Here is a 17,401-nt window from a genome sequence, read left to right on the forward strand (position 1 = left end):
GTGACAACGTTGTTCAAACTGGCTCACCAGATCTTGGTGCGGCAGCAAATGTAGTTGTTCGATTGTCACGCAATGTTCCGGATTTCAAAAACCAGATTATCTACTTTGACAATTATTATACTTCTTTGCCGCTTCTTGTATATCTCAAGTCCCGGGGAATATTTTCTTTGGGAACTATTCGCTCGAATCGCATTCCAAATTGTAAGCTGCCATCTGACAGCGACCTCAAGAAACAAGTGCGTGGATATTCTACAGAATTTTGTGGATCTGTATTAGGAGTCGAACTGTCTTTGACGATTTGGAAGGACAATAAGGCAGTACGACTTGCTTCGACTTACGCGGGCACAAAGCCTTTCCTGAATGAAACGAATTCAAAAGATCAGGTTTCCCGTTTTGTTCGTTCCGAAAAAAAGTACGTTGACATAAATTGCCCAAATGTAATCCACGAATACAACAGCCACATGGGTGGTGTCGGCTCAATGGACGGACTTATTGGTCGATATAAAATTCCCGTAAAGAGCAACAAGTGTACAAATCGACTATTTACACATATGCTCGATTTAGCCATGGTAAACGCTTACATTTTGTTCCACCGAATAAACCAGCCGGACGCTAATAACACAAAATACCAATTGCCAAACTTCCGGTCAGAAGTTGCAAATGTGCTTTGCATGCTACAAACTCCTTATCTGCCAAAAGGACCGGGGCCCCGCGAGAAGTTGATGGAAAGGAAAATAAATGCACAGGGAAGAAAACTTTCCTTCCGATTAATGATGTACGTTATGATAAAGTCGAGCATTTTCCAATGTTTTTATCACGCGCTGACAAAAAAACCTGTAAGCTTCCTGGTTGTACATCGGAAACTCAAATTGTCTGCCGGAAAAGAAAATTTGGGCACTAGAGGGTTAATATATGTTTGTTGAACATAAGCAATCAACAAAATTACAGCAATAAGTAAGGTGGTTAGAGGACAGGGGAAAAAAAGGACAAAAAGTTTATTTTTTGTTCATAATTTAATGGAATAAGTTAGCCGCGCACTTTATTCTCTCTCCCTTGCTCTCATTTTTCGGCTCTGCTTTTGTTTCAGCCAGCGCCCAGAATGAGAAAGCAACACATAAAATAGACAAAAAACATTTATATTTATGTATGCTTGCTAAACATACACAATTTTAAGGCACATTCTGTATTTCAAAATATTTGGTTGAATAGCTTTTTTTGAAAGAATTCTATTTGCCGCGGATATTAGTTTGCAATTTGTTACAACCACACACATGCATAAATACATATGTATGTATGTATGTCGTTTTCTGGCTCTAGTGTCAAGGCTTGTCCTAACTACTTTGGTTTGAGAGCATTGGACTGAAAACGGAAAAGTTTTTTTGGGACAATCTATAGGTATTTATTAAGCTAATACATATTCATTGAAAGATGTACAGATCTTTTAAGGTTTTTGCCCGTCAATGGGACAAATGGATAAAGGGTTCATTATTCAATAGAATAAGTTACCCGCGCACTTTGCTCTCTCTGAGCGCCGGCAGGACTTTTCTTTGCCGCTAAGTTCGGCCGGCAACTATTTACATACACACACATACAAGCGTAAAAACATTTCGCATTGTCTGGATCTGACGTCATAGCTTTTTTTCTTGGGAGGTTTGTGAGCGTAGCAAAAATTTTTTTTTTATTGACAAGACTAATACATTTTAGTAAAAATTTTCTATCTACCATCAAAATTGTAGGAGCCACAGTTTTGGGCGGTTTGTGGGCGTTAGAGTGGACGTGGCACTCTACTGAAACAAACTTGCGATGCGTAAGAAGCTCAGGAATCTGCACGCCAAATCTCAATAGCCTAGCTCCCATAGTTTCCGAGATCTCAGCGTTCATCCGGACAGACAGACAGACGGACAGACGGACATGGCTAGATCGACTCGGCTAGTGATCCTGATCAAGAATTACTCTACGAGTAACGGGTATAAAAAGGCTTGAATTTATTGCTCGTTGCTTTGCACCTTTAACTTTTATATATATTTATGATTTCTCCTCTCAAGATAAATATAGTCACACATTAATAATAATAACCAAAAAAAACTAACGTGTTAGCCTTGAAAAGGAAGACAGTTGTGAATTTAAATTGTGCCATGCTATGTTAGCTTGAAATCAACATAAAATGGATGAAATTGAAGATCGGAGACAATAGCGTATGGATTTCAACAACAGATAAAACCATACTTTTCTTAGCACATCTGATAAAGGGAACACTAAGTGAAAACAAAGGAACCAAGCCATACCTAATAGCTAATAATAGCAAGAAATTCCAGAAAGTAGATTGTTCAGCGATTTCAAAATTTATAAATAGTACACGAAACACTTTTTGGCCGAATGGAATGGAGAGTAAAGATAGCTCTTATTAACGCATGCTTCACCATATATGATATTGAGACCTTTAAATACTTTATTTAAACAATTCAACAATTTAAACAATTGGCGAAATAAATAAATAAATAAATAAATTCAATATCATTCACGCAATCCACTTTTCGGCATAAAAACATATATTATTAGCACAGGTTTTGAAGTCTTTCGTTCCAAACTATTCAGACTCGATTAAAATAACTAGAGTTGCTAAACAATTCGGATCTTCAATCAAATGAAATATTTATAAAGAAATTTTTTGAAAAAGTCTTAAATTACAAACCTTCTATAGGGAAAATGGGGGATAACATTAAAAGATGAAGAAGTTGAAAAAGTTACAGGAAAAATTGGAAAGGACATACAAGTAAAATTTCGAAAGGCTCAACACTTTATTAACCCATTAACACCTAAATAAACAACTATTCATTTCCAGTACACAACATTACAAAAATAAACGTTGTTGAATACTTTAATTCTCCACTGAAATCATAACCAAATAACAAAACAATCTATCTCTGTGGACGGCAGTTCACTTAATGAGGAAGCTCACCAGGAGGGTGTGCGAAGGCGACTGCTATATGTAGGATGTTGGATACACCAATCGATAGGTATTTCGAAACTAAAAGGGTTGTGCCAGGACTTTAAGAAAATTTATTGGTTTGGTTTGAGCGCTAAAAGTGGGTGGTGTTTTTTTTAGTAGTGTTTTGGAAAAAATTTTCCTGTGCTTGGTGAGGAATAACGTTTTTAGAGTGTGGCGCATTTTCCTACTAGTGTAAAATCCTTTTATCCTTTTCGGATCTTGATTTAAGTCTATCCCTTACAAAGTTTTGTGTGATTACTATAAAAAATACATCAAGCAATAGGATATGCTTTTAGAAAATACAACAAATTTACTTAAAACAAGTAAGCTAACTTCGGGAAGCTTACGTTTCTATAACCTTGCAGGTTGTTTCCGTGGGAGCATTGTATGTCCAAGGCTTTTAAGATAATGTTCCATTTCAATTTAATACCGTATACGTTTTGTAATATTTTGACATTAAATATCTGACGGTTCCTATGGCCTTTAATATAATTTTTTTTTTGGAAATTCTGAAATATTTATAGAATCATATTTTCAAGAGTGTAAGTTAATATGGCAAAAACACGGAAGTTATAATTGTTTCACATTTCAAAAGAAAATATTTTTTGATTTTTCCTATGCTAGCTTATATGTACACTACCTGCAATAGAATTAAGAGTTTTGGGAAGGTTTTCCCGTTAGCTTAAAATCTGACTAGTTTGCGTAGAAACGAGAAGACGGACAGACGGACTTGGATAGCTCGACTCGTCTAGTGATGGTAATCAAGAATATATATTCTTTTCAGGGTCGGAAACGTCTCCTTCACTGCGTTGCCAACTTCTGACTGAAATCAATATACCCTCAGCAAGGGTATACAAATAAAGAAGTTTTAATTATTTTCCCATTAATAATACGATCGTTCATATGGCAGCTATATGATTAGTCCTCCGATAGCTTTAAAACTGAGAGACTAGTTCGCGTAGAAACGGACGGACATGGCTAGATGGACTCGTCTAGTGATGCTGATCAAGAATATGTATACTTTATAGGGTCGGAAATGTTTCCTTCAGTGCGATGCAAACTTCTGACTGAAATCGATATACACTCTGCAAAGGTATACAAATAAAGAAGTTTTAATTATTTTCCCATTAATAATACGATCGTTCATATGGCAGCTATATGATTAGTCCTCCAATTTTCTAAAGATTTAATAAGTAATTCTGAAATTAAAAAAAAAATAAATCTATATACCGGAGAAGAAAAGATAACTATCCACAAAAATAACGAAACTATAATATTCCTATCTTTAATATGGCAGCTATATGACATAGTCGTCCGATTTCCTAAGAATTTTATGTGTAACTCTGAAATAAAAAATTTGAAAAGAAGTGATTTTGACCAAAAATAACGAGGGTATTATTATTTTTCAGTTATATATTGTTGGGGCGGTGCGGCTTGATCGATGAAATAGTTGAAGCCCCAAGATCGATTGGTACGCATAAAAATACGCGGGTACTTTTGGGTTTTTACGCGACGTGCGTAGGTGTTTATTAGTACACTTTGAAACATGAACTGCTTAAGCCTAACTTAACTTAAGCGCTCCAGAGCAGAGCGGAGACTTAGGGGAGAGATGGAGAGGGAGAGAGGACGGCAGTGCGAGCGCGCAAGATATTGAAATCTGGATAAAACTGCAGCTCGACACTGCCTCCTGAAATTAAACGCCCTTTTGGCGTGAACATTCTCCCCCCCCCCTTGCGAGGACACCCGTAGCAAGAACCTCAGGATAGTAGGCTCAGGAATATGCTGGAAGTATAGATCGGTCGTCCGTATGTAGGAGAGTGTGGTGGGCCTTTCCACACTTGTGGCAGTGATGCGGCAGGAGTCCTTGGAATGATTGTGAGCCAAGCAATTGGAGCAGTACTTCTGGATATGTACTTCCTGAAGCCGATTCTGGGGGCTTAGCCGTAGAAAGTGGTGGCACTTCCGTAGAGGATGGATCTTTTGGCAGACTCGGCATTGGTAGGATTTAATACCTCGAGTACGTCTGCCATCCAAGGTGGGGTATGGAACCCAATATTCGGATGGAGTAATCTTAGGAGGGACTTTTTGTACGGAAACTTGCGTTGAATAGGACGAAATGATGTGTGGAACTGAGGCGGTTACTGGCCTTGGAGGGTCGGATGGAATCGTCGGAGTAGTAGGACCGCTGTTTCGATGCAGCAATGTGTGATGCCGATCTTGGCAAGTGAGACAGTTGTGAGCGCTTGTGCAATCCCGGAATTGATGGCTACTTGCAAAGCAATTGGAGCACAACTGCTTCCTTTGGATATAGGCTAAGCGATCTTCTACCGTCATCTGTAGGAAGCGTGGACATATACGCACGGGGTGGTTCTTCTTCGAACACAGATCGCAGCCTTTGGTTATCGGAACTAACCTTGTGTTGAAGGAATTTATTTTTGGAAATTCTGCCTCTCGATTTGTGTCTTTGGACTGGACGTGGTGGAAATTGAAAGATCGGAAGCTACCGACGGCCTCAAGAGTTAGATGGCGCTCCGTCAAATATGCATCAAGCTCAAGCCACGTAGGAATTTCGGCTTTATTTTGGATGGATTGCTCCCATAATGAGAGAGTGAGCTTTGGTAGTTTTGTCGAGCACATATAAACCAGGATAGGGTCCCAATTCTCAATATTAACACCGGAAAATTTTAAGGAAGTTAAGGAACCTTGAAAAGTGCGTTGAAGTTCCTTTAAGGCTGCTCCCGACTCCTGTGCTATGGATTGCACATTGAAAAGTGTTTTCAGGTGACTGTTCACCTGCAATCGCTTATTTTCGAAACGCTCAGTTAGGTTATTCCAGGCTGAGCGAAAGCCATCATTGGTGAGTGGGGATCTCGAAACTATGGAGTGAGCTTCGCCACTTGTTTTTGAGTTTAAATGGAATAATTTTTCAACGGGAGTTAGACTCGGATTGTCTATGTATATTGCCGTGAAAAGGTCCCGGAAAGTCGGCCAGCGAAGATAATCGCCAGAGAAAACCTCTGTGTCGATAGGAGGGAGCCGACAGCCATAAGACGTGGAATTTTGGGACGGAGTTACTGGAGCTTGAGGTATTTGGGAGGAGCCCTTTTGGATTTGTTCCATCAGCTGCGCGGCAAATATTTCGTAATTGGAGTACGTTTGGTAATACTTGGACTTTAGTATGGATTTTGTGTCTGCGGCGCTCTCGCCTGCAGCTATAATGCAGTCGGAGCATATGTCGTATGCTGCCTTTACCGTTTGCCACAAGGAATTGAGATGATCGCGACGGATTTTATAGGCGGATAACGTTGGTGTAGGAGCACCTGGAGCGTTCACAGTGGCCTCAAAGTGGATCAGACAGTCAGCTGTGGCCATAAATCGGGTTAAAGCGGATTTTACTGATGTTGCCATGACGTTAAATAATTTAGAATTTTAATTCTGATGTAAGGAAACGGATTGGAATCAAATTGGAATTTAGGAACCAATTAAGATTGTAAATATATACGGTCACACTGTCGGATAGGCAATAAATATTTATTATATCGGATGGTCGGACTTATGTAAGGAATTAAGGACTTTAATATTGTTTGTTTGAAAGGAACACTTTTTGTGAGCTCTTGACCCACTGTGCACTGGCGATATACGTATGTACAGTTGCGGCAACAAAAATAGCACCATTGCGTGGGTAGTTCTTAATTGTGATATAAAATGGCCATTTCTTGCAATATTTCCATTCTGTTTTTGGTAATAATTAGTGAAATACATGTACTTACTAAAATAACACTGATAACTGTTACAATGCGAACGGTTTTTATTACATTCGAATTTGTATGGAGAGAGAGTCAAAATAGAGCGGCAACAAAAATAGCACTATTAACAGTTCTTCTACGAAAGCTTTAATTGTTCGAAACTTTATGGAGTTTTTTCTTCTTAGATGCATTTGATATCAGTGCATTTAATTGATTTGCTAAAGTGAGTCGCAAATTTCGGTAGTTATGGGTCGTGCGAAGCATTGTTCTGTGGAAACACGAAAAACAATCAAAAAGCTCATTTTCGAAGGCAATACCTATGCCCAGGTTGGGCGAATCATCGGTTGCTCTAACAAAATGATTTGTAATGCCCTAAAATATGATACCAAACCAGAAACACGCGGGAGAAAACTTGCAATGACACCAAAAATGGTAACGCGCCTGGTGCGCGAAAGTAAGAAGGACCCTTTTAAGCCGGCTAGCGAGCTTAAAAAGGATCTAAACATATCAGCAGCTATTACAACTGTTAGATCCTGTTTACGTGACAACAAATTATACGCACGCAGTCCAAGAAAAGTACCGTTATTGACTAAAAAGAACATCGCAAAAAGAATTAAGTTTGCAAATCAGTACGTAAATTGGTCCCAAGAAAAGTGGCGGAACATATTGTGGTCTGATGAGAGCAAGATTGTTTTATTTGGTGGAAAAGGGTCTCGGTCTTACGTTAGACGACCTCCCAATACAGAATATAACCCCCGCTTCACTTGCAAAACAATTAAACATGGAGGGTCCAGCATCATGGTGTGGGGTTGCTTTTCGTATTACGGAGTCGGCCCAATACATTGGATAAGACCTATCATGGATCAAAATGTCTACGTCGATATATTGGAAACAGTTATGCTACCATACGCGGAGTACAAAATGCCTTTGCTTTGGGTCTTCCAACAGGATAATGACCCAAAGCATACGAGCAGGAAAGCTCGATCCTGGTTTGAGACCAACCGTGTCAACGTCTTGGAGTGGCCGGCACAGTCGCCAGACTTGAACCCGATAGAAAATCTTTGGAGTGACGTTAAAAAAGATGTTTCTAAGGCAAAGCCCAAAAATAATATGGACCTCTGGGCCACTGTGCAGGTGTCGTGGAAAAATATACCCAAGGAAAGATGTCAGGGTCTGGTGGACTCCATGCCAAGACGATGTGCTGCTGTCCTTGCAGCCAAAGGCTTCACAACAAAATATTAATTTTTAAGGACACTATCACGCATATTTCTGGATAATTTTTTTTTTGATATTGTTGTATTTTTAAGTTTTTCACTCATTTTTCAATTTTGGTGCTATTTTTGTTGCCGACCAAATTTCCTTAAAATTTCGTATTTTTGTGAAATACTTTCGAGTAAAGTATCAAATGCATACAATTGCCTTCAATTTCATAAGTAATATGTTATAGTAATAAAATAAGTGGTTACCCACTCGCTTAAGCCATTATTCTTAATAAAATTTCGATTTAAAGCCAAGCTTATGTCATGGTGCTATTATTTTTGCCGCAGCTGTATGTACACTGTACATATGTACATGTGTGGGGTGCGAATAGCGGAATAACGTTGCGAGAATTGGAAAGACTTCGCTTATGTTTGTATGTCGGTGCGTTTGTTTGTCACCTGCACAACTAAATTGCAAACGATTTGCTGGAGTAAATTTGTGGATATTGTCACTTTGTTTTTAATTTTAGAAATAGTTTAGCCGTATTTGTAGGTCGAGAAAAGTAGTTGGAGTGGACTGTATTAGATTGTTTTTGTAAATATACACATGCAGCTGGAACACAGTAAAAAATAAAGAGTGCAAATCTTAAGGGAAAATTTTATGACCGGGAATTTTTTACTGCGGCTGAGTTATATTTTACACACGATTGGAATTGAAAATATATTTGACAAATATTTTTGTTGAATAGTAGCACTGAAATATTTACTGGAATTGTTTCAAGTGTGCAACTGTGGGCAAGTAACGGAATTGAAATACTTATATTAAATGCCGTTGCGTCGGATTAATCTCTTTTGGATTTAGACAATATATCATACAGAAAGTTAGTCGAAATAGGGTTCGAAAAACTGGCTGTATGACCGGCAATTATAGTAAGCGAAACTTATCTGGAGTGTTTCAAGCCTGCTGGGACAAAATCAAAGGAAACTCCAGGAGAGGAAAGTCCAAAGATTTTGAAATCCGGCTCGAACTGGACCAAAATGTTGGGGCGGTGCGGCTTGATCGATGAAATAGTTGAAGCCCCAAGATCGAGTGGTACGCATAAAAATACGCGGGTACTTTTGGGTTTTTACGCGACGTGCGTAGGTGTTTATTAGCACACTTGGAAACATGAACTGCTTAAGCCTAACTTAACTTAAGCGCTCCAGAGCAGAGCGGAGACTTAGGGGAGAGATGGAGAGGGAGAGCGGACGGCAGTGCGAGCGCGCGAGATGTAGACATCTAGATAAAACTGCCGCTCGACACTGCCTCCTGAAATTAAACGCCCTTTTGGCGTGAACATATATCATTAATTTCCTGATCATTTCTATGGAAGCTATATGATAGAGACGTTCAATTTAAAAAAAAAATTGTATTCAAAATTCTGAAATATTTAAATAATTATTACCCTAAGAGAAGAAAATAATATATCAAAAACACAGAAGTTATAATTTTTTAAACTAAAAATTCCATTTTTTTATTAAAATAATAATATTCCCAAGAGTAGAAGTTAATATGTCAAAAACACCCAATATAAAATATTTTTTACATTTGTGATTATTCCTATGAAAGCTATACGACACGTCCAGAGTGTTTCGTTTCGGCGCGTTCCGACCTATATACTACCAACAATAGAAATAAGACTTCTGGGAAGGTTTCATCCCGATAGCTCTAAAAATGAGAGACTAGTTTACGTAGAATCGGACAGAAGGACTAGATCGACTCGTCTAGTGATGCTGATCAAGAATACTGCGTTGCAAACTTCTGCAAGGATTCCACTTTAAAACAAGTGAAATAAAATGCGTTAAAGGGGGAGCTTTTTGAAAAAATGTCTAAATTAAATCCACTATTTTACGCTAAACCAGGGCACTATGGTCCAAAAGTCGATTTTTTTTTACATAAACTCTAAAAATTGACTTACAGACCTCAAACTTTCCACATATATTTTTTTTAAAGTAGAGTATGCGAAAAATATTTTAAGTCTGTGCGACCACGCCTTCTTTAGCCTCCCATAATAAATAATTCCTAGTATTATTCTTAAAAATTAAGTTTTACTCTGAATTCAGTCAAGTTACTTACATTTATATATATGTAATAAATTTTAATTAATAAATTGGTTTTGGCTTTAAACATCGTCTTCTTCTTCTAGTTCTATAGAGCATCCTTCGATTAGATCCTCATGATAATCAGAATCAGATTGCACGTCCGTTTCTTTTTCATTTGGGTTTTTGTTTTCGGTAGACTGCAACTCCAGAAGACTTAATACTTCCTTGGGAAGATGTTTTTTTATGTTTTTCCTTTCTCTTTCCTTTAAGCAAACACTAGATAGTAAAGGATCCAAGGAATCTATAGCCCTGTGGAATAGGTCAGTCATAGTATTGATTCGACTATTTTTCCTTGCGTGTGAAAGTCTGTCTTTTTTGTAGATTTTATTCCGTGCTTCTGAAGCATTTTCAAACTTTTTTTCACAAAAAATCCGAAACTTTTCAGAGTTTATATAGTGGTTACAGGAAAATGCTACTAATATAACGTGAAGCTTATTTAAAAGGGTTTCGTCAAAGCCGGTTATGGATGATAGTTGCTGTACTGCCGTCATTGCTGTTGCCGCTGCCATTCTGCTTTGGCTTGCATATTCGAAGACCCATATCATTCCAAAACTTTTCCTATTTTTTGCGAGCACTTGTTTAAATCTTGTCATCACCTTTTACATGCCATTTTTGTATTTCCATTCTGTATGATATATTATGGACAAATTCTAGAAACCTGATCCAAGCAAGTAGAGGACTCACCCAAGATGTAAAGCTGCAAGCTTATGGGTAAAGGTTTTTGAGCTAAAAGCTTTGGTTTCCAGTACTTTTGTTGGGGTGTCACCACAAATTGGACAACATTGAGCTGATTTAGTACCAGTTAGTACGTTTAGTACTTTCCCATCAATGAGTGTCATATGCATTTTAAAGGTTACTGCCACACCATCAGCCTCATCCAGTTTATAAGAAAACATTTTCAGATTATCTATTTGAAAGTCTGCAAATTAATTTGAGGTCAGAACTATCAGGAAATTGCTTGAAAACATAGGACTGCATTTTAATTAGTCGCTGTGCAGTATGATTCAAAAGGTTTGTAGTGAAACTTGACCAGAAGTTTCTGTAACTTCAATACCCATTGGTCGACACTGCACTTTTGCTTCTTTCACTTGATTGTAACTCGGATAAATGTCGCTGTGATGATTTATGTTCAAAGCCCTAGTGTTGACATATTGCTGTTTGGTTAATGAATCTTCCAAGATGTAGGCTAGAGCTTCATTTGGTGTAAGTTGACTCGGTTTTTGCAATTGAAGTTCCTTTCCTAATTCCGTTGTGTATTCAGGTGCTGTTGTCGTTTCTTTAAGGACCAGAGCCACGGTCGTATTACATTGTCTCTTAGCGGAAACTGCTGCAGCATGCATAAGCAAATTTGTATGTGATCTTTTTCATTTGCTAGTTCACGTGCCAATTTCCTTTTCAATCTTGGGCCTGCGTATACAAGACAACGTTGGGCGTCCAGGTTGTTGTGGTATCTTACAGCTTTCTTTTAATGAAATTGATATTTTTGACGACATCCACATGCTACTTTGATTTAAAACGTTCGACCATATAGTTATATTTTGGAAGTTTTTCTTTTATAAAGGATTAAAAATAACTTTATTTTTTATTTATGTCTACTCTTTTCTCATCTTCTATGTGGAATTTGCTTAGTTTTTCGTAAATCCAATCAGACACAAATGATATTTTACGATTGTTGCTGCGCCAAATATCGAAGAGATCGCTATTGCGAAACTCGAACGTCCCTGAATATTACGGAATTTTAAGAAAAGGCGGACGAAAACGACGTTTATGTGATCAAACTGACGTTGTTAGTTTTTGTCGGCAGACGTTGGGTCCTTTTTTTCATTCCACGAAACACAGGGGACGCATGTTAATTTTCTACAAAAGTACACATAAATTGCACATTACACAACACTCAAAGACTAAAACTACACATAAATGTATAATATACAGCGAATACTACATACCTTGATCTTCAATTTCCATTATTAACTTAAGTTTGTTCGGACAGATAATTTTTATTTAAACTTAAAAATTTTAAACTGTAGGAGCCACAGTTTTGTGCGGTTTGTGGGCGTTAGAGTGGGCGGGGCACTCTACTGAAACAAACTTGCGCTGCGTAAGAAGCTCAGGAATCTGCACGCCAAATCTCAATAGCCTAGCTCCCATAGTTTCCGAGATCTCAGCGTTCATCCGGGCAGACAGACGGACATGGCTAGATCGACTCGGCTAGTGATCCAGATCACCTGTTACATTTTACATACTTTCCGACAAATCTAGTATACCCTTTTACTGTAAGAGTAACGGGTATAAAAATATGCACAACAAAAAAAATGTGAAGAGAAAAAAAAACGCAAATTTACCCACTATTACTAATTAAATTTTTATTACTAATTAATGTTATCGATTTAGCGTCGCTTGTGAACGGTTGTGTTTACTCTTGTGCTCTGAATTTTTGTCTATTCTGTGATTTTTTGCGAGTGTTTTGTGTTTGTTTATTAACAAAGCTTAGTCTAACCGCTGGGTTAGTGTGTTTAGTGTTTTTTTACTAGATCTCCCAGTGATTATAGTTATTTTAACATTTATATTAGATTTGTTTAATCTCCTAGCTTTGTTAGTGTAATTCTTATACTCACTAAACTTGCTAAAACTCTTTGATTCTCACTCTCTCTCCCGCTCTATATTACAACTGTAACTTAAACTCTCTCTGTACCTGCCAAATTTCTGGTAGACTTTTGGTGTGCTATTCTCTTGTCTCTCTCTCTCTCTCTCTATTGCTTGATTTACATTGTAACTGTTCCTGCGTAAAGTTGTCAGTGTCCCACAAGCAACGCTCAATCGACAGAAGATTTTTTCTCTCGTGCTCTCTTACATTTAAATTATTACGCGATCTCGCGCTCTTATTTTTTTTCGTGTTTTGTGCCTTTGTGGTTTTGGAATTTGATCCCAGTGCCAAATTTACTCGAGGTATTTTTCATATATTATTTTATTTTATTTAATTTCCTTAAAATGGCTCTTGTCTGCTCTAAGAAAAATTGTACTCTTTCGTCTTCAACTAAAGACCCTTTTATTTTCTGCTGGCTCTGCGAGTCGATAATGCACGTTAAATGCGCAGGATTTACTGGTAGAGTCAAAGACTTCATTGATCAGAATTCTGGACTCATGTGGTCATGTGGATCCTGCAAGGAAATGGTTGTTGAGATGAGCGGCTTTATGAAGCAGACTCGAGACAGCCTTTTGAATCTCTCTGGTGCTTTTAAACAGCTCAATGAGGGGTTCAATTCCGTTTGTGCCCAATTTAATAATAAAAAATTACTAACTGAGTCGCCTAAACGTAAAAAAACCAGCTTAGCGGCAGTTAATACGGTCACGGTATCCACCCCAAATCCGAACTTGGTGGCTGCAGCAGTCTCTGTTGACACTGTGGTAAGTGAACCTACTGCGCCAATGGATACAGCTGTTTTAGGTGAAGTCACTGCTTCTCGAAGTCGGGTGGTAAAAAAACCTTCAGTGCCGGCTACGGTGCCGACCGTACCTATAGGTACAGAAGTTACCGTTTCTGGCTCTCAGCTTAGTGAGGTGCAATCTGCTGCTGGGGGACGTAAGAAATTATCAGTTGTTCCACATAGAAAACAATTATTTGTTTCGAGATTCACCCCAGATACCACATCTGAGGATGTTTTGGAATTTATTCGTGAACAATTCCCATCCGAGAATATTTCAGTGGAACAATTTAGATTTTCATATGCTCGTAGTATATCGTCGTTTAAAATATTTGCTCCGCCTGATGTGTTTAAGGTACTACTTTCTGAAAGCTTTTGGCTTAATGATGATTTAGTAATAAAGGAATTTGTTCCCAATAAACCGAGAACAAATAACAGACCTTCCACTGCGCCAAAAAACTAAAAAGTTTATTTTTGGCTTATCAAAATGTTAGGGGACTAAATATGAAGCTACCCAAGCTTTATGCTGACTCCTCTGCATTTACTGCTGATATTTTGGCTTTTACGGAAACTTGGCTGAAACCAGAGATATCTGACAATGAAGTTCTGTCAAACAATTTTAATGCCTATAGGACCGATCGCTCCTCACGTAGGGGAGGCGGTGTGCTGATTGCCGTTAGCACTAGCCTAACATCCGAGAGAATTCACTCTGATACTCCTTATGAAATTGAATTTGTTAGTGTGAAAGTTTCCTTGCAATCATTCTCAATATTTGTTACATGTTCCTATATTCCACCTGGCTCTGATTTAATAATTTATGAGCACCACCTGTCTGCGATAAAATCTGTTCTATCCCTTCTTTCTAACAGTGACCTTTTGATTGTTTTGGGTGACTTTAATCTCCCTGATATTTCTTGGTCTCCTCCTACTGACTCACTAGTCGCTATACCTCTATCCGCCCATGATTTTGTTGATGGTCTTCTAGAATTATCGTTACAGCAAGTAAGCTTTATACGGAATTCATTAAATAGACAACTAGATCTTGTGTTTGTTTCAGACCCGTCTGAAGTCACGGTATCTAGAATTGACGCTCTTGTTGTACCTGAAGACCGATATCATCCAACAATGGAATTGACAATCTGCCTCCCATGCGTTGATACCCTCTCTCCTTTAGTTTCTCAAACTAAAGTGAGATGTTTCCGAAAATGTAACTATAAAAAACTTAACGACATGATTTCTCAATATAATTGGACAGAATTGTACAATTGTATGGATATAGAAAGTGCCACTGAACACTTCTATATAGTGTTAAATACCTTTTTTAATGAATGCGTTCCTGACAGGTTTACTTCGAAGACAAACAGGCCACCTTGGTTTACCAATGCGCTTCAAAGACTTAAAAACCTTAAGACAAACACTTATAAAAAGTATAAGAAATCGGGTAAGCCATCTGATTTTTCGAAATATGTGGTGGCTCGATCGGATTTTAATGTTCTCAATAGTCATTGCTATTCTATGTATTTAAGTCGATGTAAATTTGAATTTTCAAATGATCCGAAGCAGTTTTATAACTTTGTCAATGCCAAGCGTAAGTCGTCAGCATTGCCTTCATCGGTACGTTTTAACTCAATGGAGGCATCGACGGATTCTGAAATTGCTGATTTATTTGCCGAGTTTTTCCAAACTACTTATAGTTCGGCTGCTTGGTCAAATTCTAACTACCCTAATCCCTTAAATAAGGAAAATTGTATCTTTACCCCTGAAATTACAGGAAATTTCTCTCGTAAGAGACTTAGAAAAAACAACGCCAACTTATTCTCCCGGTCCTGATGGACTCCCCGGGTGTGTGCTTAAGTTTTGTGCGTCAACCATATGTAAACCGATTCTTAAACTTTTTAATTTGTCTATTTCATCGTCAGTTTTTCCTACTATCTGGAAGGACTCTTTTATCATTCCACTTCACAAAAAGGGTGCGTGGGCGGATGCCCAGAATTACAGAGGTATTTCTAAATTGTCGGCAATTCCTAAAGCATTTGAACGTATTATTACTTCTCATTTGCAACATTTATGTTCCTCGCTAATATCACCGTGTCAGCATGGTTTTGTTAAGCGAAGATCGACCACCACCAACCTTCTGGAATTGTCATCCATTGTAATAAATGGATTTAAGAATAAAATGCAGACTGACGTTATATACACTGATTTTAGTAAGGCCTTTGACTTTGTCAACCACTCTCTTCTCTTATTCAAATTAAATCAGCTTGGGTTTCCATGTAATCTATTAACTTGGATTTCAAGTTATTTGAATGGTAGGACTCAGAGGGTTTTATTCAAGAACGCTGCCTCAAAACTGATCTATGTGACATCTGGAGTGCCTCAGGGTAGTCATTTGGGCCCTTTGCTGTTTACTTTGTTTATTAACGATCTTCCCTCTATCATAACACACTTTCGTGTACTAATGTATGCTGATGATGTTAAGCTTTGTTTATCACATAATGATATAGCGTCGGGTTTCAACTTACAGTCAAATATTGATTGTTTTCAGGGATGGTGTGAGTATAACCTTTTAAATTTGAACTGCCTTAAATGCAACGTTATGACTTTTCATAGGGGTACTCCTACTTTTGTTAGTTACTCTCTTCAAAATACGCCACTCGACCGTATATATTCAGTTAATGACTTAGGCGTTCTTCTGGACCCAAAACTTAAATTTGACTGCCACTTAATGTCCACTGTCAGCAAGGCCATGAGTGTTCTTGGGTTTATAAAGCGTTGGTCAAAAGAATTTGATGACCCTTATACAACCAAATTATTATTTACCTCCCTTGTCCGCCTAACTTTCAATGTTCCTGTTAGACTAACACGAAATTATTATCCCCTAAATTTGCCACGATGTACATCTAATTTTTGTCTGCACGAGCCCTTTCGCGTTCTATGTAATAATTATAACAACCTTTATCACTTAATTTGTACTTCAACTTCTATCCCGGTATTAAAAACTAATATTTTAACTCATTTGCTTCATTCTTAGATGCTTCTTTTATTTTCATTTGTGTCCCGTCTCTATTTGTTTTTTGTATCTTCCTCGCGAACTCGTATTTTTTGCCCAAATTGATAAAAGGGCCCCGCTCGTAACAAGCACGTGCTTGGTGTCGTTGGGCCACTTGTTTGTACTGCTCGTAGTGCATCAACGTCCATCATATAAAATGTTTGAACTTGCTGTTTAAAAACATAAAAAAAAATGCGATTTATTACTACACCCACCACGACATCCCCTTAAAAAGTACATACGTATATTTATACACTGGAAAAAATCTTTTGAATATGTCACCAAGCCCCGATTATTTTCAGCAACATTTAATTTCTTAATGCCTTTAACTAAATATATAAAAAAAAAGGAAAACGAATGGATGGAAATATTAAATTAATTTGTTATGGAAGGAAAGTCAGTGAGAAAAATTATCTCAAAGTAAACAGTGGCTATACATGAATTGTTTTGTATTTAAATACACTGAATTAAATCTGTTTAATAAATAATTATAACTATCCTGAATTATGAAATTATAGCTAATAAGTTTAAGAAAAAGAAAATAAGAAATAAAAGCAATAAAGTGGGTCAACTTAGGAGAAAGAATTAATTTTTTTTTTTGAACAAAAATTAAATATGATGCATAACTAAAAGTTTCCTTATCCAGGAAGTTGGAGTGCCAGGGTAGGGCAGTAGTCACTCCCAGGGATCCTTAGGATGAACAAGTGGACAACAGGATCATGGTAGGGTGGGCACTTCGCGAAAGTGTATTTCTCTTCTTGTGGCTTTTTTTTTTCTTTCTTCTATTTTTAGAGTACACGAAATTATACAAAAACACAATAAAAGAATCTTATACGGACAACGCACACTAGAAA

Source organism: Drosophila suzukii, chromosome 3 (genome assembly GCF_043229965.1).
Source record: "Drosophila suzukii chromosome 3, CBGP_Dsuzu_IsoJpt1.0, whole genome shotgun sequence".
Taxonomy (NCBI): domain Eukaryota; kingdom Metazoa; phylum Arthropoda; class Insecta; order Diptera; family Drosophilidae; genus Drosophila; species Drosophila suzukii.